The sequence below is a fragment of the Palaemon carinicauda genome, chromosome 43, assembly GCF_036898095.1.
Source record: "Palaemon carinicauda isolate YSFRI2023 chromosome 43, ASM3689809v2, whole genome shotgun sequence".
NCBI classification, from domain to species: Eukaryota; Metazoa; Arthropoda; class Malacostraca; order Decapoda; family Palaemonidae; genus Palaemon; species Palaemon carinicauda.
In genome coordinates this window covers 20,503,463-20,527,422 of record NC_090767.1, presented here as the reverse complement: position 1 = coordinate 20,527,422, position 23,960 = coordinate 20,503,463, and the positions used below count along the sequence as shown (strand labels likewise).

The 23,960-nt window shown below is 47.3% G+C and overlaps 1 long non-coding RNA gene across 1 annotated transcript; it reads right to left on the bottom strand.

The window, feature by feature from the left end:
- Window positions 1–3,281: 3,281 nt before the first annotated feature.
- On the bottom strand, window positions 3,282–8,704 carry LOC137633982 (uncharacterized). The gene is made up of 3 exons (XR_011042397.1): window positions 8,292–8,704; window positions 7,698–7,870; window positions 3,282–4,218 (listed from the first exon to the last, which is right to left on the bottom strand). It is a non-coding gene; the product is annotated as an uncharacterized lncRNA (long non-coding RNA).
- Window positions 8,705–23,960: the final 15,256 nt, after the last annotated feature.

The window sequence follows — 23,960 nt, the reverse complement described above, 5'->3', positions numbered from 1 at the left end:
AGACTCATCTTCTTAAGAACATAAAATGAATAACTTTGTTTGATATCGTCTGCTATAATGATAATGATAATGATAATGATACCCCCAACTCTACATTGTTCTCTGAAATGTCTCAGCGAAATCCCTGGAAGAGAAACTCAACATTCAACCTCAGAAAACTTTTATATTATTTTGGTTAAATATTTAACCTTCTGTGATTTTATGAAATTGTTAAATAAGTGCAGTATTTTACACTTTTTCATTTGATTTATTCTAGAATAATCTTCGTCACATGGACTTGGAGAAAGAATATATAAAGGAATTCTCATTGGCAGAAATTGTAGGAGGTGGTTGGTCGTCCCTATCTAATTCTTCATGTCTCGCACCTCCTCTGGCGATCTACAAAGCCTACGTTACATTGTGGGGGAGTCTACCCCTGCCCTCAGACTTACAAGCCCCGGCAAAGCAGCACATACTCAAAGACCTACACACCGCAAGGGGAGTCTATCCCATGCCATGAGATTTACAAACCCCGGCTAAGCAGCACAGACGGAAAGACCTATACCTTAAAAATCACGTCTTTAACGTGTTCCAACACTTGCAGGCCACTACTTATGCCTCGACACACACACACACACACACTCTCTCTCTCTCTCTCTCTCTCTCTCTCTCTCTCTCTCTCTCTCTCTCTCTCTCTCTCTCATGACATAGAAATTCCCCAGATCTGTATTTGCTGCTTATTTTCAATTAAGAAATGCTGTGAATAATCTAGGCGAGAAGGGGTCTCCCTGTCTAACTCCTTTCTCAATTGGAATTTTCTCACTATCGTCATGTGGTTTCAGGATTGGTAAATATTCAAATGTGAGTTTAAAATAGAACCTTTGCTACGTCAAAATGTGTTCCGTCTGCTAATAATAAATCTAAACATGAAATATTAAATATAGGACATCAAATGTACAGAAAATGACAGAGAGCTTTTTAGAACGGCTGAGAGAAGTTGGCTACAATGGATAACAAACTCTTAATGTACCCATTATTATATTCACCATTAACTTGAATATGATAAAAAAACCATTAACAATGGAATTCTGCCAATACAGGCAGAGTATTATCTAGAGAACCCTGATGTCAATATGTATAATATGAGCAATGCTGAACCTTTCTCAGCGATTACAGAAGAGATTTTGAAATGCTGACTGGCACTGAAAAAAATAAATCAACTGTTTTAAACAAGAAATAAACTCTAACAGTGTCCGAGTATAAACAAAAATAACGATGAATGTTGCTTTTCCCAAGAAGTAATGAGAAATGAACATTTACTTTCTAGAAACGACAAAATGGATGGAATGAAGTGAAACTATTCCTAAGCAGCTGATCTTTAAAAGATGAATTGGACCCAAACCTTCTTCTAAGTTGTGTGTTATATCTAATTCAACAATAAATTGACTTCAATAAACTTCAGCATCTTATCGATGGTAAATATTTCAAATTTCTAATATACACTACATTATTTTACACAAAATAATTACCTTATCCTTTATAATATATAAAAATATCTAAGCTTCCTTGAATTTCATATATACTCAAGTATTTTACACAAAATAAAACCTTATCCCTTATATATAACAATCCGTAAGCTCGCTGGCATTTCTGTACCTTTATAAAAATGATTTTTCAACAAACAATATTCATAAAATGCAAATATGAAACATGAACCAAATAAATCCTACGAAAGCCTTTCACACATTACACTGATTATCTCAATAAGATCAACAAGATAATATTCTACTGTACGTGAATTGTACCTGTAAATATTCCCATGATCACAAGAACACTCTCAACTGTATAATTAGCTTATATTTGACATTATTCAATGCTCTCCTTAGGATCTTAAATAGACCTCTTTTTATTCTAATAAAAAAACCCTTATTTCACTCAAATGAAATGAGGAGGATGTCGTGGAACTCTTATACTCATTTGATTTCAAACTCATTCAAAAACCAACTGACACTCCTTAGAAGTTATCGTTATTTGGAAGGACGAGACTGCTGCTCCGGACAAAAGATCATTTTATGACTATTATTACTAGCTAAGCCATAACCCCATTTGGGAAATCAAGATGCTCAAAGCCCAAGGGTTCTAATAGGGAAACTAACCCAGTGAGGAAAGGAAATAAGGACACAGATAGAATACTGTGCCTGAGTAGGAAGCCGCACAATTTACCGTAAACAAATTCGCCGCAAGACAATTTAAACCGACTACTTTTCTTAGTTTATTTGAACTTTTTCAATTCGCAAATGTAACGAGCTGTTTTTTTTTTTTAACTACGCCAAACGAAGTTGGAAGGAATTTCTGTTTTGTGTGTTATTTTGTGAATGGTTTCCTGGCCACAATTTTAATCATAGAGTAATGAAACTAGTAAGGGGTAACTGTTATGTAAAAAGCTGGAAATTATTAAGTTTTAGAAGGTCAGGTTTATGGTCGAGCAAAAGGCTGAGAAATGAGCTGCCGCGGTGGAGGTCTGCGCTCTACTGATTGCCCCTCTAGTTATTTCTTTAACAATGCTTGCAGAAAGGTGACAGATACTGGGTTTAAGGTTTGATATCAAAACGATTGTGATTTCAACACGAAAGTGGAGTTCCTTATGCTACTCGCATTCATTTTGCCTCAAGACGTCAATGACCTTCGAAGTCAGGATGCCAGAGAAACATCAAATCATTCATTCCTTCATTTCCTCAAGACACCAATGATACATCTATAGAACTTGGAGCGAAGCCCTTGGTTCCCGAAAGATGGTGAACTATGCCTGGCGAGGACGAAACCAGAGGATACCCGGTGGAGGTCCGAAACAGTTCTGACATGCAAATCGATTGTTAGAACTGGGTATAGGAGCAAAAGAGAGGCAGGGGACCTCGTCCATGTAAAGATCGGCCCACTTTTCCTATTAGTCTTTGAAAAGTGTATGAAAGGACTTTAAATCAACAACAGGGAGTTGGAGGTTATCCATAATGGGCTGCAAATATCTGTTACCCATCGAAAGAGATCAATGTCTTGAGAACTAAAGATTATAATTCTAGAAAATGTCTGACTTAAAGTGTGAGACCTTCAATATTTCTAATCTTTATGTTCTACATTTCTTTTCTTATATATATCCATAAGTATTCAAATGATTGAAAATCAAAGTAAATAAATATAACAATATGCTCTAAAAATGAAATAAGATAAAAAAAATATTCCAAATTAATATATATATATATAAATGATTAAGGTGCCATTTATGTACAATTTTTTTTTGCCTTCTCTTACGCTTTGCGGCATAATGTCTTCGTCAAAATATCCATACAGCAAATTGTCTTGCGGCAAATTTTCCTAGATCCGCCTGAGTGTACCCTCAATCATAAGAACTCTAACCCATATCAGTGGAAGACCATGGTACAGGCGCTATGGCACTACCCAAGACTAGAGAACAATGGTTTGATTTTGGAATGTCCTAGATGACCTCTTCTATCCAAACCAAGAGGAAAGTGGCCACTGAATAACTACAGTACAGTAGTTAACCCTTTGAGTGAAGAAGAACTGTTTGGTAATCTTAGTGTTGTCAGGTGTATGAGGACAGAGGAGAATGTGTAAAGAATAGGCCAAGCTGTTTGGTGTATGCGTAGGCAAAGGGAAAATGAGCCGTAACTAAATGGTTAAGACATTACAATAAAAAGACTTGAAGAGACTTGTGGAAGACATTTTTGAAATCCTGCAAAAATCCTTCAAGTACGACTTGAGACATAAAATCCTACTGAAAGATAATGACAGAACAGTTGAGGATAATAGATTTGGATCCTGGGAAAGGAAGGAGCTGATAATGAATAAATTTATGTCCTTATCATTCAGTATGAAGAATGATTCAAGCAATAAACACACACTCACACTCATTTACTGAGCTGCAAACGTACAGCTTTCCATGTATGAACCTGTGAATTCTTCAACTATTAAAAGTAATTGTTGTAGAAGCATACAGTACTTTCAAACAATCTTGCACCACGCACGCACATATATATATACCAAAATACTTTAACTATCAAAGTAAAAAACGGCGACTTTCGTAATAGACGAGAGAGGTCTTGTAGCTACGAGGATTCTTGATGTACTCTAGGTGTAATTATCTATGGCTTCTTCATGTCATTATCTACACCAGAAGATTCTTCAGTGATCTTGGCAAGTCTTCTATGTACTGATGCCGATCACCTGGAAAAGAAAAACACTTTAGTCACATTTTTAAAAATATTTCAAGACGACACAGATAATAAAAGCAAAATACATTACAAGAATATTATTTTTAAGCAAAATACATTACAAGAATATTATTTTTAATGATATCTTAATCATTCTTTTAGTCTTCCACCGTAATTCTGAACTTTTCAAAGCATCTTGATAAAGTCATCCACTTTTCCAAAGTTTTGCTTTCGATTTTGTCTTTATTCACCACCAGCAGATGGAGACACTTGGACAATACTATCGCAACTAATTATTTAGACAAATTCTATACGTATACAAGTGTAACAGAGTATTCATTTTGATATTAAGGTGTACTAGTAGGTATACAAGTGTAAATTTATGTTTTTATAGCCTATGTAATAACCAAAGTTCTGTTTTACACATTTTGGAGTAAGTAAAGTCGACGGTCCAACGGTCTACAATACAGGTGAACGACAGACTGGGGTTCGAGTCCTGCTCAAACTCGATAGTTTCTTTGGTCGCTGCAACCTCACCATTCTTGTGAACTAAGGATGTGGGTTTTGGGGGAGCCATCAGGTCTATCTGTTAAGTCCTCAGCAGCCATTGCTTGGCCCTCCTTGGTCCTAGCTTGGATGGAGAGGGGTCCTGGGCACTAATCATATGTTTATATGGTCAGTCTCTAGGGCATTGTCCCGTTTGATAGGGCAATGTCACTGTCCCTTGCCTCTGCCATTCATGAGCGGCCCTTAAGCACATTCTCCTACACTGTACTTGAATAACCTACCATTCCATAGTGTTCACTGTATTTTAGGTCAGTGAAGGAATTCTTTTATATTGGGTGAAGGTTTATGGCATGTCTTTTGTAATTTCTCCATTGCTGATTCTGTTCTGGGAATCACTTATTTTAATATCAAAATCATTATAGAATGTTCTTGCAGCCTACATAATAACCAAAGTCCTCAATGCTCTGTTTTACATATTTTGGAGTGAATAAAGTCAACGGATCAATGGTCTAGTTTGCAAATTGTGACGAGCAGGAAAACCTTTTGTTTTATTTTTATAGTTGAAATCTAATAAGTGAGCTATTTCTAAGTCTAGGAATATTAAAACAGTTAATGAACTTTCTGTATATAAGCATTAACTTCTCCAATCAGAAGGCATTACTACGAAGTACACTTCATTTCTTTGTACCATGAATACGACACCCACAATTTAGATTGAATTCTAATGATTTGAAAGATATGCAGACCATATTAAAAATAACATTTTGGTAATAAATCTGTTTCATATTATTATCATTATTACTAAGCTACAACCCTAGTTGAAAAAGCAAGATGCTATAAGCCCAAGAGCTCCAAGAAGGAAAAATACCCCAGCGAGGAAAGGAAACAAGGAAATAAACAAACTACATGAGAGGTAATAAACAATAAAAATAGAATATTTCAAGAACAGCAACATTAGATTAAATCATACATATATATAAACTATAAAAACTTCTAGAAGAGCTGCTTACCATAGCTAAAAAGTCTCTTCTACCCTTACCAAGAGAAAAGTAGCCACTGCAGTAGTTAACTCCTTGAGTGAAGAATTGTTTGGTAATCTCAGTGTTGTCAGGTGCATGAGGACAGAGGAGAATGTGGAAAGAATAAGATATAACTAAAGAGAGAGATCCAATGTAGTACTGTCTGGTCAGTCAAGGGACCCAATGACTCTCTAGCAGTAGAATCTCATAAAGGAAAACATATCAATTTTGTCTTGATCGATTTTAGAATTTGGTAAATACTTGGTCCTCAAATGTCAATTTGCAAATCATATCTCTACAGGAAGGAAAAAAACTGCCAAGGGAGACTGAGACTCAATTTCAAACTTGCAGAAAATTTCTTAATGAACAGTCTGACATGAGTCTGTCTTTGTAGAGTAGATATATATTTAGACATCTAATTTACTTACTTCCTTATTTGATTTCCTCACTGGGGTATTTTTCCCTGTTGGAGCCCTTATAAGACTTTTAGAATCTTGCTTTTCTGAGGGTTGTAGGTAAGCTAGTAAAAATAACAATATTTGACAGTGAATACCACATCCTTATTTTATCTAAACCTGCCACTCCTGGTCAAGCCTTCTTTCTATAGTTTTCTTGGTCCTTAGACTTGAGATACTTGTTAATTCCAAACGTATCCAACATCATCGTCTCCTCCTACACCTATTGACGCAAAGGGCCTCGGTTAGATTTCACCAGTCGTCTCTATCTTGAGCTTTTAAATCACTACTTCTCTATTCATCACCTCCTTCACACTTCATACTCCTAAGCCACATAGGCTTGGGTCTTCAAACTCTTCGAGTGCCTTCTGGAGCCCAGTTACAAGTTTGGTGAACTAATCTTGAGATTCAAATTTATGAAATTATGGCAATCGGGGAAGGGACACATAGATAATGGCTCTTGTATCCCTCTCTCAATACAGGTTTCATCAAATCTCAGGAATGTCAACTGATATCTCAATGTCAGAATGTCCATGACTTGTGGGAGAGTCATTCCCTCAAATGCTAAATCTCTGTTCCTCTTTAATTGAAAATCTGGTCCTCAAGGGGCTGTCATGGTGTTACGAAATACCTCTGAAACCATTCTTGTATTCCTTCCCCAGTCAATTGTTCAAAGTTCATGTCTCTTCTACAAAAATCTGTACAAACTGGAATTCCTTTTCTTGTAATATATATAATTATTATTTAGATATTCATTGGGAGTTAACCAGTTCAGCCATCCCTATTATGTCATTTTCAAAAACTGAATTTCCACATCACCCATAGACCCTGCTTTGTCTTAGAGACCGTCGTCTGCGCTCGTATTCTATGGAGGTGTTGAGATAATACACCCAAACCATTACCGGATGTCTTCTGTTACATATACCCCTGTGTATTGCCTTTCCTTTCAGACATAGATGTCTTACACATTAATTTAAGACATAAATTCAAGACATAAATTAAAAAATTCTTAACCGTCTTCATCAACTGTATAAGAATCTATATAGTCTCAAGTTGATCTGTTTACCTTTACATTTGTGTTTTTTAATCATGATTTACAAACAAAAAAGTCACAAGAAGGACTAGATTAATACAGCAGGTTTACACAAAAACATATCGCACATTTTCGGCTTACCCAGAAAATAACTTCTTATGTATTTTCCATTTATCTAGAATGAGAAAAAGCAAATTGATTAAAACAGCCAAAGCCAAAAGTGAGCGTCGAGCTGACTCACACGCGAGTGGGTCTTCCCCGCCACCAGTTATAAAGGAATATAATTTGTATTTATGTTTAAACATCGAAGAAGATGGACAGGAAAATGAAAGGTAGGAATTGGGAATGAAGATAAAGCCGACAGTTAAAAAGTGACAGAAAGAGAATCTGTCAAAACCATTTAGCAATGCTTACAGTGTACCCTACAAAGTACAGAGATGACACTAAGTAGCTACGAAGAGCAAGGATCGTCACTCACCTTCTTAACATTTTCGAAGCAAGAAAGTAGGCGAGAACATGGAGAGATAGATCAAGAAGGCGTCATCTTGGGGTGTCTCGGTCTATCTTTATCCTCCTGGACGGCTGTATCTCAAGTCCAAACGTATACGGTTCCACCGAAATCATAATGGTGACGGCGCAGTTGTCAAACACCTGTGGGAGACGAAGGTCGATTAGTTCGAGAAACAAGCGATTAAAAAAATTCTTATTCTGTAATTTCTTTTTAAACTACTAAATTTTATTTTTACAATAATTTACTTACATAAATGTAAACACAGTTTTATTTGTCTTAAATAATAATAATAATAATAATAATAATAATAATGATAATAATATGGCAACAAATATAAAAAACATATCTTGTAAAATTTATTCCTCATTCATAAGAGTTGGGTGTTGGGGCCAGGAAAGCCCTTCAGTGCCAAGGTCCCACTGGGAGAAAAAATTGTAAGTAGAGTGATAGTTAAGGTGGAAGAAAGGCAGCAAGAATGGGGGTGAGGTGTAGAGAGAGAGAGAGAGAGAGAGAGAGAGAGAGAGAAGGAGAGAGAGAGAGAGAGAGAGAGATATGCCTCACCATTGCAACATTCAAAAAGGAACATGTCTGCAGTGTAGATGAGGAAACAGGTCTTGTTCCCGCCACCATCACTGACCACGACGCATTTAAGTCTACATTGACCTTTCGTCTTGCGACACCTAATGGTGACCACCTGTAAGAGAAGAGGGAAAGTGAACGAGTGTTGCCATATCAGGATCTGGAAGAGTCTAAGGTTAATCTTAAAGTTATGACCTGAAATACAATGAGTACGTTTTGCTAAACGAAAATCCTGGAATATCTGTTTTGCTTCAATACCTTTCCTGTTGTACACTGAAATTGAGCTAAAATGTTTTATACACACTTTTAAATATAAAATATGACAAATTCGTAGATAATTTGTATTTTTCCTAACTATACAAACCTTAGCTATTTACATGGGGTAATTACTTCGGCGTAGCTGAATGACGAGTCATAAAAGTTTTAACGAGGGTTTACTACCCCGCCGCTAGTTAGCGGGGGGTAGGGAGGGGTAGCTAGCTAAACCGCCCCCCCCCCCTCACACACACCGGTGAATGCTTCACTTTGCTTAGAGGTAGGAATTATCTCGGAGGACAGGGCTGGCGGGCACATATGTGTAAATAGCTAAGGTTTGTATAGTTAGGAAAAATACAAATTATCTACGAATTTGTCATTTGTTCCGTAACTGAAATACAAACCACGCTATTTACATGGGGTGACTCAACCCTTAGGAAGGGCGGTAAGTCTCCTGCCATACTGGGTTTGGCGTGCCCGGGGACCCCAAATTCGAGTGTGTAAGTACTCAAGAAATAAAGGGTCCCTGCTCCTCACTGGCATGCTGTGAAACTGCTGCGGCCTACATAAGCTAGGTGAGAAGTGACTCGTCCTAGGAAGTTGACCTGGAGTTCTTCAGATGGAAATCTAGGCTAGGACTCTCCCAATACCACCTCGTCAGGGTATGGGCACATGACAGTATTACACTTAATACTAGGAACACAAGGGAGCATGGCTTACCTGCAGAGGTTTGAGGTCAGCTATGCAGAGAACCCAGGATGCTGCTTTCTCCAAGGGAGGAGAGGATGAAGAAAAGAATAAGGGCTAGACAGATCTTTTCATTCACGCAGACTTAAACCGGATAACAATGCCCTCAACCTTCTGCTACTTGTCCATTAAGGAGCCTGAGGTTAGACCAGCTGTTGTGCAGCCACCACAGGGCCGATAGAGAACGTATCGAGCCTCCTGTGTGTCACGTCTTGCAGGTAGTGGGCCGTGAAGGTGGTCTGATGCTTCCACACTCCAGCTTGAAGGACCTGCGTCACTGAATAATTCTTCTTGAAGGCCAGGGACGTAGCTATGCCCCTGACATTATGCGCTCTGGGGCGACGTGATGGAGGAGGGTCAGGATTCAAGGCCAGATGTATCACCTTGCGAATCCAGGCCGAGATGGTATTCCTGGTGACCCTCCTCTTCGTCTTCCCGGTGCTCACGAACAAGGCTCGCACCTGGGGACGAACTGCAGCTGTTCTTTTAAGATACAACCTCAGACTCCTCACTGGGCACAGTAGGAGATGGTCTGGGTCATCTGTTACAGAACGGAGACTCGAAACCTGGAAAGAGTCGAACCTAGGGTCCAGCACTCCCGGATTCTGAGTCTTGGCAACAAACTCAGGGACGAAGCTGAACGTTACCTCCCCCCATCCCCTTGAATGAGCGATGTTGTACGAGAGACCATGTAGCTCACTGACTCGCTTGGCCGAGGCCAAAGCTAGCAGGAAAACCATCTTCCAGGTAAGGTGGCGATCAGAAGCCTGGCGTAATGGTTCGTAGGGAGGTCTCTTAAGAGACCTGAGAACTCGAACCACGTTCCATGGAGGAGGTCTCACTTCCGACTGAGGGCAGGTAAGTTCATAACTCCGTATGAGAAGGGAAAGTTCTAGCGAGGAAGAAATGTCCATTCCTTTAAGCCTGAAGGCAAGACTTAAGGCTGAGCGATAGCCTTTCACTGCCGAGACTGGAAGGCGCATTTCCTCCCGCAGATACACGAGGAACTCCGCTATTGCTGGAATAGTGGCATCGAGTGGAGAGATACCCCTTCCACGACACCAATCACAGAAGACTCTCCACTTCGCCTGGTAGACTCCTGCGGATGACTTGCGCAGGTGTCCAGACACCCTGTTCGCCACTTGTTGCGAAAATCCTCTCTCTGTGAGGAGATGCTGGATAGTCTCCAGGCGTGAAGTCGTAGCGAACCTACGGCTTTGTGGTAGATGTTGGCGAGTGGTTGTTTGAGTAGCTCGTGACGTGGAGGGAGTTCTCTCGGAAACTCCGTGAGGAGTTGCAGAAGGTCCGGGAACCATTCTGCGTGATGCCATAGCGGAGCTATAAGGGTCATTGAAAGATTGACTGATATTCTGATCTTGTTGAGCACCCTCCTCATCAGACAGAACGGGGGAAAGGCGTACACATCGACGTTGTCCCACCGTTGTTGGAAGGCATCCTGCCAGAGCGCCTTGGGGTCCGGGAGTGGGGAGCAGTACATCGGGAGCTTGAAATTCAGCGCTGTAGCAAACAGATCCACCGGTGGGGAACCCCACAAAGTCAGGACTTTGTTGACTACTTGAGGATCCAAAGACTACTCGGTACTCACTATCTGCGTCGCTCTGCTCAGACTGTCGGCGAGCACATTCCTTTTGCCTGGAATGAAGCGAGCCGCTAGCGAGATCGAGTGGACTTCGAACCATCTCAGGATCTCTACTGCAAGATGGGATAGCTGTTCCGAAAAGGTACCTCCCTGCTTGTTGATATAAGCCACGACTGTGGTGTTGTCGCTCATCACCACCACGGAGTGGCCCGCCAGGACTTGGTGGAACTTCTGAAGTTCCAGGAATACGGCCTTCATTTCTAGCAGGTTTATGTGAAGGTACTTTTCTGATTCTGACCACAGGCCTGAGGTCCTGTGGTTCAGAACGTGGGCCCCCACCCTTTCTTTGATGCGTCCGAAAACAACATCAAATCCGGGGGAAGAACGAGAAGATCCACTCCCTTTCGTAGGTTCTCGTCCGCCACCCACCACCGGAGGTCCGTCCGTTCCGCAGGACCCATAGGGATCAGAGTGTCCGGGGAATCGTGACCTTGATTCCACCGGGACTTGAGTCGCCACTGGAGGGATCTCATTCTGAGGTGACCGTTGGGAACGAGATGGACCAGGGAGGAGAGGTGGCCGAGGAGACGTAGCCACGATTGGGGTGGGAGTTCTTCTCGATTGAGGAAAGGTCTCGCGACCTTCCTCAGCCTTGCTATCCTGTCGTCTGATGGGAAGGCTTTGTGGAGATTGGTGTCTATGACCATGCCTAGATATACCAGTTTCTGAGAGGGCTGCAGAGAGGACTTCTTGAGATTTACCATGATCCCGGCAAACTTCGAGGAGCTTGTCTCGGTGGCGAAGAAGGGTTGCCTCCGAGTCTGCTAGGATCAGCCAGTCATCCAGTAATGAAGGAGACGGATGCCGATCCTGTGAGCCCACGAAGAGATGAGGGTGAACACTCTGGTGAACACCTGAGGGGCTGTGGAGAGACCGAAACACAGCACCTTGAACTGGTAGATCTTGTTGTCTAGGCAAAATCTTAGGTACTTCCTTGGAGACGGATGGACTGGGATCAGGAAGTAAGCGTCCTTTAGATCCAGTGTACACATGAAGTCTTGTGGTCTCACTGCGAGTCTGACCGTGTCTGCCGTCTTCATACTGAACGGAGTCTGCTTGACAAACCCGTCCAGGGTTGAGAGGTCGATGACTGGTCTCCAGCCTCCAGACGCCTTTCTCACAAGAAAGAGTCGACTGTAGAAGCCTGGGGACCCGTCTACAACCTCCTGAAGAGCGTCCTTCTTTAACATGGTCTGGACTTCTGCCCAAAGGGCTTGCCCTCTTGCCGATCCCATGGCAAGAGCTCAAGACACTGGATTCGCTGTCAGGGGAGGTAGAGAGGCTGTGAACGGGACACGATAACCCAGAGTGATCATGGAAATCGTCCAGGCATCTGCCCCGAGTTGCTGCCACCTTGTCGCGCAACTTTGTAGGCATCCCCCCACTGGTGGACATGCAGGGGGACTGCCAACCCTTGCGTTTACGGCCTCGGCTGTTACCTCTATGGTTCTTGCCTCCCTTGGAGGACTTCTTGCTCCTTCTGCTCTTGGCAGGAAAGGGCTTAGACACCTTCGGCTTCGCTGCAGTGGTCTTCTTCATGTCCTTAGCTGGACGGGGCTGTTGAGCCGCTGGAGGTTTGTAGGGCCTCGATGTCGGGGCCCTATGGATGAGGGAATCCTGGGTGGACTTCCTCCACCTCTCAGCGGTAAGCTCCACGTCCTTAGGCTCAAACAAGCTCTTAGCGAACACGGAAGAGTGTCTGAGCCTGCTAATCTCCGAACAGGGAACCTTCTGGTGGAACCTCTCAGCCACAGCGTCCCGATGTTTGAGAATCATATTGGCCCACAAGCTAGAGACTTGGTGGGCCAGAAACTCAATGGTCCGTGTGCCCGAGAGTAAGAAAGTCTCCAGTGCCTTCCTGGTGCTTTCTTTGGAGAGGTCCTCAGACCACACCAGGATGCCCAGAGACCCCAGCCACGAAGTTGCCTGCATGGCACACTTAGCGACCTTCTCCTGGCTTAGGATCTCAGTGGCTGAGTAGGACACGTGCCGGTTGGAGAGTTTCTCAAGAGGGACTCCCCCGGTGAGTTCTTCCACAGAGTGATGCATCGGAAGACCAAAACAAGGCTCCTCAAGGATCTCAAAGTACCTCCTCTGATGGACTCGAGGAGGAGGGAGGAGCTTGTTAGCGGCGCTGGATCTGCTGGAGGAGGCAAGCTCAGAGAGCTGGCCTTCGACCTTGTCCCTGGCACTCTTCATCCCCTGAGACCAGGGCAAGGCTGCACTGGCCCTAGAGGGTTTCTGGGTGCCGTAGACGCGGTCCAGGACCGTGTCCTTAACTTCACGAGGAGGAATCTCAGGGTCTGGGATTCCGTTGAGGTTCCTCATGGGGGTCAGGACTTGCCAGAATGTGTGTTCTGACTCTTGGTGCTCTCCTCCTGAAGGACTGGCAGCGAAGTCTCCCGTCCCCAGTGGCTCTTCCTGGGGGGAGACTTGGACATCCTCGGAAGGTCTAGATGACTCCTGCTTGATCCTTGCTGACGATTTAGGGATCGTCTTAGAGTCCTTCGGTTCCCTACTGGGCGAGATGCAGGACTCGAGTAACGATGGGTGCAGGCTCTTTTCCACCCCTGGACGAGAAGACTTCTCAGGGAGAGGCGAAGCTTACCCCATTGGTGCGATGGGGGAATGGTCCGGCTCGTCCGACTCCCCTGAGGATGGGTAATCCTCATTAGCAGGGGAGGGAGAGAAAGTCTGGGGGGGAAAAGGAGCCTTGCGCAAGGATCTGCGAGGAGACAAAATAGGCCTTGGAGGTATTTCCACGGGAGAGACTCCTATCTTCCTCTTCAGGGGGGAGGAAGCTGCCACTGGATTGCGACCCATGTCAGAGAGGGTGGGCTTCATCGCCTGCACAAAAGCTCTGACTAGGGTACCGAACCAGGGCTGCTGGCTGACAGTCGCGCTGTCAGACACTCCCTCTGGAGGGAAGGGGATCGTTCGATCCCTTGGAGGAATCGACAAATGCGGGTTCGCCAGTGAAATTGAAGAGAAAGAGTCCTTAGACCTGTCCAGGAACCGCCCCTCCTCCGGCGAGTGCGCTGGTCTGCGCTTGCAGGGAGGGGAACGAGACGAAGACCTGTCCGCCTGGCGACGCTCGCGCTGGAGGTCGCGTGATGGGCCCAGGTCAGGGTTGCGCCCGAAAGGATCGCGTGACACAGGAATCTCGCGTTCGCGCGCGTGCATCAGCGTGGGAGAGAGAGGGTGGTGGAGCGGGCGTGAGGGCGCGGTGGCATGCAGGCGAGGTCACAGGAGCGTGGGAGCGATGGAGCGCGCGCGTGGGCACGGGGGCGCATAGGAGCTGGCGAGGGCGTGTGGCGCGCAGCGCCGGTTCAGGATAGCGCGAGGAAGGGATGGCGCGTTGGCGCGTTGGTTGGCGCTGGTCCGACAGGACAGCCATACTCGCCTGTGGGCGCGCAGGCGATCGTGGGCGCGCATCAGGATGTGGACGCACTGGTGTGCGCTGCTGCGGTGGGCGAGCAGGACGCGCGGTTTGATGAGAGCGCACAGGTGTGCACTGGAGGATTGCATGTGGCGCCTTGATGACTGGAACGGGGCGCGCAACTGGAGCGTCGCGCGCGGCTGGAACGCGTGCAGGATGGCGCGGTCTGGAAGGAGAGCCCTGGGGTGCCTGTGAGCACCCGTGCGCTAGCTTAGGTGCCTGTGAGCGCCCATGCGCTAGCTTAGGCGCCTCCTGGGCGGTTGCAACCGGAGCGTCCCGCGCGGCTGGAACGCGTGCAGGATCGCGCGGTCTGGAAGGAGAGCCCTGGGGTGCCAGTGCGCTAGCTTAGTCGCCTCCTGGGCGGCGCGCTGTGATGTAAAAGCGTGCTGGTGCGTTGGCGAGCGTGCGAGCGCTGGAACTGGAACTGCGCGTGGACTCGCAGCGCCCGTCTGGAGCTGCGAGTCCAGAGGAACCTGTGAGCGCCTGTGCGCTAGAGTAGGAACCTCTTGAACTGCGCGCGACGAGGCAGTAACCGGGGAACGCTGGGGCGCGTGTGCGCAGGTGAGCGCTGGCGCGCTGTCACGGGAACTGCTGGAGGGCGAAGGGGCGTAGAAGGATGTGGGAGCGCAGGGAAACCCTGGCACGTAGCAGGAACAGGGGCGCGCACGTGCGCAGGTGAGCGCTGAGGCGCTAAGACAGGAACAGCGGCAGCAGCAGGAGGGCGCGCAGGAAGAACCTGGCGCTTGAGGGCGAGAGGCGCAGTTTTGCGCTCAAGGCTCTTCAGCCCCGAGGGGCCCGGTACCTGCGCAATGGCAGGATCAGGTGGCGCGCAACGCGCATCTGCAACATCAAAGGGTGACGGCACAGCAGGTCTGGAGGAAGACTGGTCACTGTGTCCCGAAGAACGACCATCATCCAAAAGGGATCGCGAACGATCCCCGAAGAGGTCTAAGGTGGTAGCTGGCAGGGTCGGCGAACGGCGAGTCGTCTCCTCCGCAGAGGATTGTGGCGAAGACGAGCCGAAGAGGCGCCTCCTAACTCCCTTGTGAGGGGAAGGAAGGCCTCTACGGCGAAGGGGAGGACGAGCCTTCCGCCTTATACGCCCACGAGGGGCCATGGGATCAGCAGGCTGACCATCAAGGGGCCTCCGCAGAGGAGTCTCTGTAAGTGAACTACCCAAAGGGGGAGAATCACCGGCAGGAGAGACCGTGGGACTTAGATCCTCCCTCGAAGGATGTTCAGAGGGGGAATCTAAGCCGTCAGCTACCTTGGCGACAGGAACAGGGGTTTGACTTGACCCACGAGATGTCTCCGTCACAATAACGTCAACCACAGACAGAGGATCTATCCCTGCTGTAGTTGGCGATTGTTTGACAGCTGCACTAAGTTTGATCATGTCAAACAGGGCTTCCTTGGAGGGCGAACCCTGCAGCCCCAAGGAAGCCCAAAGCTGTAATAAATCACGATTAGACATATTCAAATTCTCCTCCGGGGGAAGAGGGGCAGCCGGACTACCTCTCCCGCACCCCAGGAGCGGTCAACAGCAATACGGTCTACGCTACCACTCGCCGGCCTCTCGAAAGAGACCGCTCCAGGGGGAGCTTCGGAGGAGGAAAGGGCTACGGAAGAAGTCCTAGAATTTTCTCTCTTCAAAGAAGCCTCTGAAGGAGAAAGATCCCTTTTGGACTTTTTCTTCCGGCGCTGGGCAAACCTCTCCCACTGGGAGGTAGACCAATCCCTACATTCTATACACACGTTACCACTATCACACCGCTGGCCACTACAGTGAGGACATAAGGTGTGGGGATCGGTGTCGACTGCCGACATAAAGGTCCCACAAGGGCGGCTGGGAAGTCCATGGCAAGTACGCATAGTAGAGGCCAACTTCAAACACACTGAAAAAGAAAAAGCAAAAAAACAGATTAAATATGGCAGTCAAAGCGAGGGAGAGAGCAGACAGGTCTGTTCTCTGCCCAAGCCAAAAGTAAAGTGAAGCAATCACCGGTGTGTGTGTGAGGGGGGGAGGGGGTAGCTAGCTACCCCTCCCTAACCCCCGCTAACTAGCGGTGGGGTAGTAAACCCTCGTTAAAACTTTTATGGCTCGTCATTCAGCTACGCCGAAGTAATTACCCCATGTAAATAGCGTGGTTTGTATTTCAGTTACGGAACAAATATGATTTATCAATATACTTATCTTTTGTACAGTATTTAAGAATTCTATTATAACTTTAGTATGCAACATTCTAATATTCAACTGTTTCTAAATAAAATTCAATACACAGTACTCTTTTTAATTAGCTTAGGAATAACTATAGAAAATATCCAATAAAATTTAACAAATCAAACAAGGTTTTTGCCAGTTTGCAACTGACACGCAAGACCTCTTGGAGATGAAAGCATCGAAAGGAAAGCAAAAAAAATTGCTCTAACAAAGCAGACAGTTAGAACACGTATAGAGGAAATCTCTCTCCTGATGTATCTCGGCAACTGAAAGACCTCGTCCATCTTTCAGTTTCTCGTTTTAAGCTTTGGACGAATCAGCTGAAGTATGTGTTGTAGTCCAGTTATGCATTTTCTTAAAAATTGATGATCATCATATTGTCTATGATGGGAATGTGGATCTCTTCTTGTAAGAACACAGAACACAGCCCGGCACTCGTAAGCATATGAGGTAATGCTCTGTGCTCGTAAGAACACAGAACGCAGCCCGGTACTCGTAAGCACGTGAGGCAATGCTCTGCTTTCAATCAAGAAAAATTACGATAGATCCTAGGAAGCACAGGAAGACAAGGGGGAAGGATCCGTGACTACCATCTCTCTACTTGGTGCACCCCAGTACCAGAAGAGACAACCAGGAGACTGGTCCTGCACTCAATGAGACGTACCATAAGAAGAGCACCTCTCCCTTCATAGCAGGAGGATGTGTAACCTTACCCTCAAACACTTGAGGCGTTGGGTTCAGAAGGACCGCTCACCTAGAACCAGTGCAAGAGCGGAAACCGACCCAAAATGTACCAGTTAGCAGCAATGACCATCCATTGCTCCTTCCTGAAGAAGAGCGATCATTAAATTCCATGGAACTGTACCGAAAGGTCTTCCTAGGCGACATTCCTCTTCCCGAAAAGGAAATGTCCGACAAAGAAAAAGGAGGAGGAGGAGGAGGAGAGAGAGAGAGAGAGAGGTTGGTAGAGGAAGAAGAGAGAGAGAGAACTCTAGTTCTCCTTGCCAATGGTTCATGCGCCCTCTTGCAGGAGTAAATTACAACAGCTTCCTTCCCAAAACACAAAACATCTACACTGGAGTTTTGTCGCAAGGGAGCGCAGGGACTGCTTAACACAGGGGTCACACCCAGTGACACTCTGGCGGTGTCAAGCACACCAGCCAGACGATAACTTCAAAACAGGCAGGTAGGAACGATTGAACATTCAGGCAAAAACGAGTAAGTCCCTCACGAAGGAGCACTACCACAGAGCAAGAGTTGAGTTACGGTTCAAGAACTTGACTGTCTTCCTGATAGGAAGAACGTGAATGAACTCCTCAGAAGGGGAACTGTAAGTCACGCCCTTAGCAAAGGTACGCAACAGATTGAGAATCATAGGTTTGTATCTTCATAGGAATTAAAGTCTCTTCGCCAAATGCTTACCTTTGGGTGTGTTTCCACTCTCACAGAGAGAGGGGTAATGCATAGCAAAAAGCGAAAACCCAATACTTATCACAAAAGAAAGTAAGGAAAGGTCCAGCTGTAGGAAGATGAGAGCAGAGACAGTACATACGTACATACTGGTTGCTGTCGAAGAAATGAGTGACGTGATACTCGTTAATGACTCAGAGGCCATTTCAGCCTAGCTGAAGACATCCTCTTCATTAAATGATGAAGAGTTTATATCAGCATAGGAACAGAGATGCTGTTACTAACTATGGCTATTCCTAGCAGAAACTCCATACCAGCAATACTTCATGAATTCTTGATATAAAAAATCTACCCTTCATATAACATTTACTTTTGAATTTACCTTTTATTGGATAAGATGTGGATCGAGTCCACACTGCTCCCAGAGGAAAATCCTTGAGGCCAAGATGAACGGATAATCCACCATCATATCCAACCCACACATCCTCAAAACGAATGGACAGTGACGATATGGTACCGCTGTACAGATCAGGGTCATGACCCTTGTCTTCTGAAAGAGAAACGTATGTATGAGTTGACATTACCAAAATAAAAAAAACCAAAGCGTGTCTAAACAATGCATAGTCTTTAATCACAAAATATAAATTCAATATAAAAATCGAAGATTATTTCACAAAACATCTTTGATCAAGAGGAAGAAATGAATAAAGGGCAAATTGGCCCACAGATTTTAAGGATTAATTCTATGAATATCACAAATTTTAAGTAATTTGTATTTTTCCTAACAGTACTTACCTCGAACTAATTTCTTGGGAGGATCTGGGATCTCCTCATTCTACCGACCAAGAATTTTGCGCAGTTCCCCCTCTCTCCGCTACCTTGTCGGGGCGCTCCAGGGCGGAAGGATACTCGCCCTGGGGCGACCCGGGGTCAGCGCATGAGGTTGCGCTCGTTAGATCGCCAGTAAGCGTATGTTTAAGTCCTCCTCGAACTCCTGTAAGATACTCGGGGTAGGATGGTTGGGCCATAACCCGAAAGTAGTTCGAGGTAAGTACTGTTAAGAGAAATACAAATTACTTAAAATTTGTGATTTGTTCCAACACAGAGTACTTACCTCGAACTACTTTCTTAGGAGACTTATACTTTAGGAGGAGGGAGTGGCTTACAGTTCGGAATATTTTGAAACATCCTGGGGCCCATGACCTAGATAGGAGGCTAGGTCTAGATTGCCCAGGGAGAGATAGGAGAGTAGGGGAAAGCACGCAAAAGTCTACCTTATGTACAACTCACCTTTAATTATAATCCAGACATGGTGTGCCTCAATGTACCCCTCTCACCTGGAAGGGGGATATGAAAAAGGATGGGATAAAGGAAAGGGGGGTAGCAAGGAAGGGGGAGAGTAAGGAGGAACCTGTGTCGTTTACGATTACTTCCCACAGGCTACCAGGGGCCGAAACCACTAAACTTGTTGCATGGCCGAAATGACCGGCCCAATGGAGAAAGCATCCAGGGACTTTCTCGTAGAGTCCTTCAGGTAATGGGCTGTGAACGTGGACTGTCTAGCCCAAGTGCCTGCCCTTAAGATTTGGCCCACCGCCATCCAAGGATGTGCTAAGGCCCCTAATATCATGTGGTCTCGGGGTCCCAGGCACCATGGAGCCATCACTCTCGCAGGCCCTCTTCACAGCCTGCCTAAGCCAGTAGGGTATGGTATTTTTGGACACCGCCTTCTTGACTGGACCTGTGGAAACGAACAAACTCTTGATGGCCGGTCTGAGTTTGGATGTCCTACCGAGGTATTTCCTGATAGTTCTTACCGGGCACAAACGCAGGTCTTCCGGGTTGTCCGAGCGCGGAATCGCTGGGATGGAGATTTCTTCGAACCTGGGATCCGCAACTGCAGGGTTCTGGGTCTTCGCCACGAACTCTGGTAAGAACTTAACATGTCCTTCCACCATTTCGAGTGTGAAACCTCAAAGGACAACCCGTGGAGCTCGCTCACCCGTTTGGCCGAGGCAAGGGCTAACAAGAAGACTGCCTTGAGGGTGAGGTCCTTGTCCAGAATGTCTTTAAGCGGTTCGAAGGGGGGGCTCGAGAGAGCCCTAAGAACCTTGGCCACATCCCACTGGGGGACCCTCGAGGAGCGGGGGTCACAAGTTTGTTCAAAAGTTCTGATCAGCATGGAGATGTGGCGGGAAGTGCCTAGATTGATGCCCTTGAGTTGGAAAACCTAACCCAGTGCTGCACGGACTTCTTTGATGGCTGGAATGGATACTCCCTTGTCATCCCGTAAATGGACTAGGAAGTCTGCGATATTGTAGACCGAAGCGTCTAAGGGCAACAGATTCTGAGTAGCACACCACCTAACGAACATTGCCCACTTAGCTTGGTATACGAAGCATGAGGATTTCCGGAGATATCCCGACATCCTGTCAGCAGTCTTGTCTGAGAAGCCTTCCTTCCTTAGCAGTCGCTTGATAACCTCCAAGCGTGAAGCTTCAGGCCTTGGGGATTTTCGTGTAGCCTCTGGAAGTGAGGCTGACTTAGAAGGTCTTCTCTTGACAGCAGGGGCCAAAGAGGAAGGGTGGCCAGGTCCTGAAGATCCGTGAACCACTCCCTCTCTGGCCACCAGGGTGCTACCAAAGTCATCTTTGTGAACTTGGCTTGTCTCAGCCTGTTGAGAACCTGCCTGATGATCCCGAAGGAGGGAAATACATAGACGTCGAGACCGTCCCACGAGTGCTGGAAGGCGTCCTCGAACGCTGCTGTCGGATCTGGCACTGGGGAGCAAAATACGGTGAGTTTGGCGTTGAGTCTTGTGGCGAACAGGTCTATCACCGGGGAGCCCCAATGCCGGAGAACTTCTTGTGCCACCTGGGGGTGCAGAGACCGTTCTGACCCCACCACCAGTCCTGTCCTGCTGAGTCCGTCTGCCAGAACGTTCCTTTTTCCTGGAATGAACCTGGCTGTTAACTGAATGTGGTTCCTTTCGGCTCATTCCAGGATCTGAGCTGTGAGGTCGCACGATTCCCTTGACCTTAAGCCTCCCTGCTTTTTGATGTATGCCACCACCGTGGCGTTGTCACACATGAGTGCCACTGAGTTCCCCCGGAAGAGACGGGGGAATTCCGCCAGGGCGTTCCGTACTGCCATGAGCTCCAGGAAATTGATGTGCTGGGCCTTTTCCTCCTCTGACCATTTCCCCTCTGCTGTTTCCTCAAGGAGATGCGCTCCCCATCCCTCCTTCGATGCGTCCTTGAAGAGCAGCATCTCCGGGGGAGAGGCGCCGAACGGAGCCGACCGGAATTCCCTTCAACGTGTGACTCCTGTCGGACCACCAGAGAAGAGTGTCCCTGGAGGAGCGGGACACCGGAACTATCTTCTGCGGGAACTCCTACGCTAACCAGAGATCCTTCAGGTTCCACTGGATCGGTCTTAATTTGAGTCCGCCCTGTGCAGCTAATTTTTCCAACGAGACTAGGTGACCCACTAGCCTCTGCCAATCCTTGGCCCTCACCGGAGTGCCAACTAGGAATGGGCGAATCACTTGGTCTAGATTGTTCAACCTCTCCTGGGAGGGGAAGGCTCTCATTAGCTGGGAGTCCAGTACCATCCCCAGGTACGTCACCTGGTGGTGGGGACTAACTGGGACTTCTCGAGGTTGATCGTGATCCCGAAGTCCTTGCAGAACTGCACCAGCAGAGAACCTTGAAACTTTAAGTCTGCCTCTGAGGCTGAAAGAAGCAACCAGTCGTCGAGGTACCTGATCAGTCTCATGCCCTGCTTGTGTGCCCAGACCGAAACTAGGGCGAACACCCTCGTGAAGACCTGTGGAGCCGTCGAAAGACCGAAGCAGAGAGTCCTGAACTGCAGAGTCTGAGCGCCCCACCTTACTCTGAGGAACTTCCTGCTGGAGGGGTGAACGGGAATCTGAAAGCAAGCATCCTTGAGATCCAGGGACATCATGAATTCCCCTTCTCTCAAGGCTTCAGCATGTCCATTTTGAAGGGAGTCTTCTAAATGAACTTGTTGAGGGCCGAGAGGTCGATGACTGGCCTCCAACCTCCCATCGCCTTCTCCACCAGGAAGAGCCTGCTGTAGAAACCTGGGGAAGGCTCGTGAACCGGTTGCAGGGCTCCCTTGTCCAACATGGCTTCCACTTCTGTTTGTAGGGCTGTCCTCTTCTCTGAGTCCTTGGGCGCGAGACACTCTGCCCGGTGTTCGGGAATCAGCGGGGGCGGACCTGACAGGAAGGGAATGCTGTATCCCTCCCTGAGGACCATCACCGTTCACGGATCCGCTCCATTGTCCCGCCATGCTTGCCAATAGTGTTTGAGGCATCCCCCCACCTGAGGTGTGGGAAGGTGTAGGGGGCCTCTCTTCCTATCTCCTCCTAGGGAGACAGACGGAATGGCCTCTCCTTGAGCCCGTGAACTTTGCCCTGAAGGAGGCCTGAGGCTGGGCACCACTCCTTCTGGAGGGCCGAGGGGACTGGTGCCAAGAAGGGGTAGAAGCTTCCTGCCTAGCTGGGGGCGTAGGCCCCGTTTGTAGTGGCTCTTCTCACCGGGGGCCATCTTGCTAACTGCTGTCTGGGTTCGGTTGTAACCTTCATCCTGCTGACCCTCTCCATCGTCTCAGTCACTGTTTGCAGGGGGAACACCGTCTCACACCAAACAGCAGAGTTTCTCAGGAACTTCGATTCCCTCTAGGGGAGTCTACGGGGCAGCCTGTTCAGAATAGTGTTCCTTCTCCTCAGAACCCAGTTGGCCGTCTGGGTAAGGGACTGAAAAGCTAGGAACTTCATGGCCTTGCCCCCCGAGCGGATCAGTTCCTGTAAGAGTGCTTGATTCTCGGGGACTGACAGGTCGTGAGCTAGCTGGAAGCCTGCTAGGCTGCACCCCTACCAGTCCAACCAAGAAGTGACGTTTACGATGTCCTGAGACGTGTCCTCCATCATGGCAGCCTCCGCTTGCGAGAAGACCACCGGTGCGTTCAAGCTAAGCTCGTCTGGATTGCCCTGGTTCAGGGTAGCGACCGCTTCCTCCACCGTGCGGGGCAGAGAGTGACGCCCGTCGGGCACATAGAATTTCTTCTGGGTCCTAAGACCCGGCAGGAGTTGGAGGAACCCTGTGCCCTTAACGAGTTCGCCGGGCCTGCAAACAAAACGGTCCACATGCTCCATCCCCAGGGCAACATCGGGAGCTAATGGTAGAGTCAGAGAAGGTTTCTGCTGGACAGGATTGTCCACCATCCTGCCCAGACCTGAGAGCCAAGCTTGCTCCGCTTATGGTTGTGGTTCATCCAACCTGTGGTGCCGCCGGATAAGTGCCAAAACCTTACAGTAGGACGAGACCTCGTCCGGGGAACCCTCGTCCGCTCCCAGAAATTCGTCTACAATCTGTACCTCCGTGTCGGAAAGCTCATCGATCACGGAGGGATCCGTGGGAGCGGAGGCATCCCTCTCCTCCTGGCGGAGCGATGGAGCGGGCGCCTCCGTTGCGGGTAGAGCCGCCGGGGCGGATGTAGCCGAACGGGGGTTTACCTCCTCCCGGGGTAACCCGGGCGGTGCTAGTTCCCGACACATGGGTGGAGCCGCCGACTTACTAGGTCGGGGCAACTGAAAGTGTGACAACGGCCGCACCTGACGAGCAGATGGGGCCGAAGAGACACTGTGCAAGGGTACGGAAGTGGCTCCCGCGGCTACCGAAGTAGGCACTGGAGCGGTGACCTTCTTCCTGGATTCACGGCGGTGGCGAACCACCGTGATATACCTTTTACTCAGGGAGCTCCTCCTCCTGTGTCTCCTCCTCGAGGACTTCGACCTATTCCTGGCCGGGCTGGCGTGTGAGCTCGGTCTCCTCCTCCTGGACCGCTTCCTCTTCCTCCTGGAGTCACGTCCGCTAGAACTAGCCAAAGAGT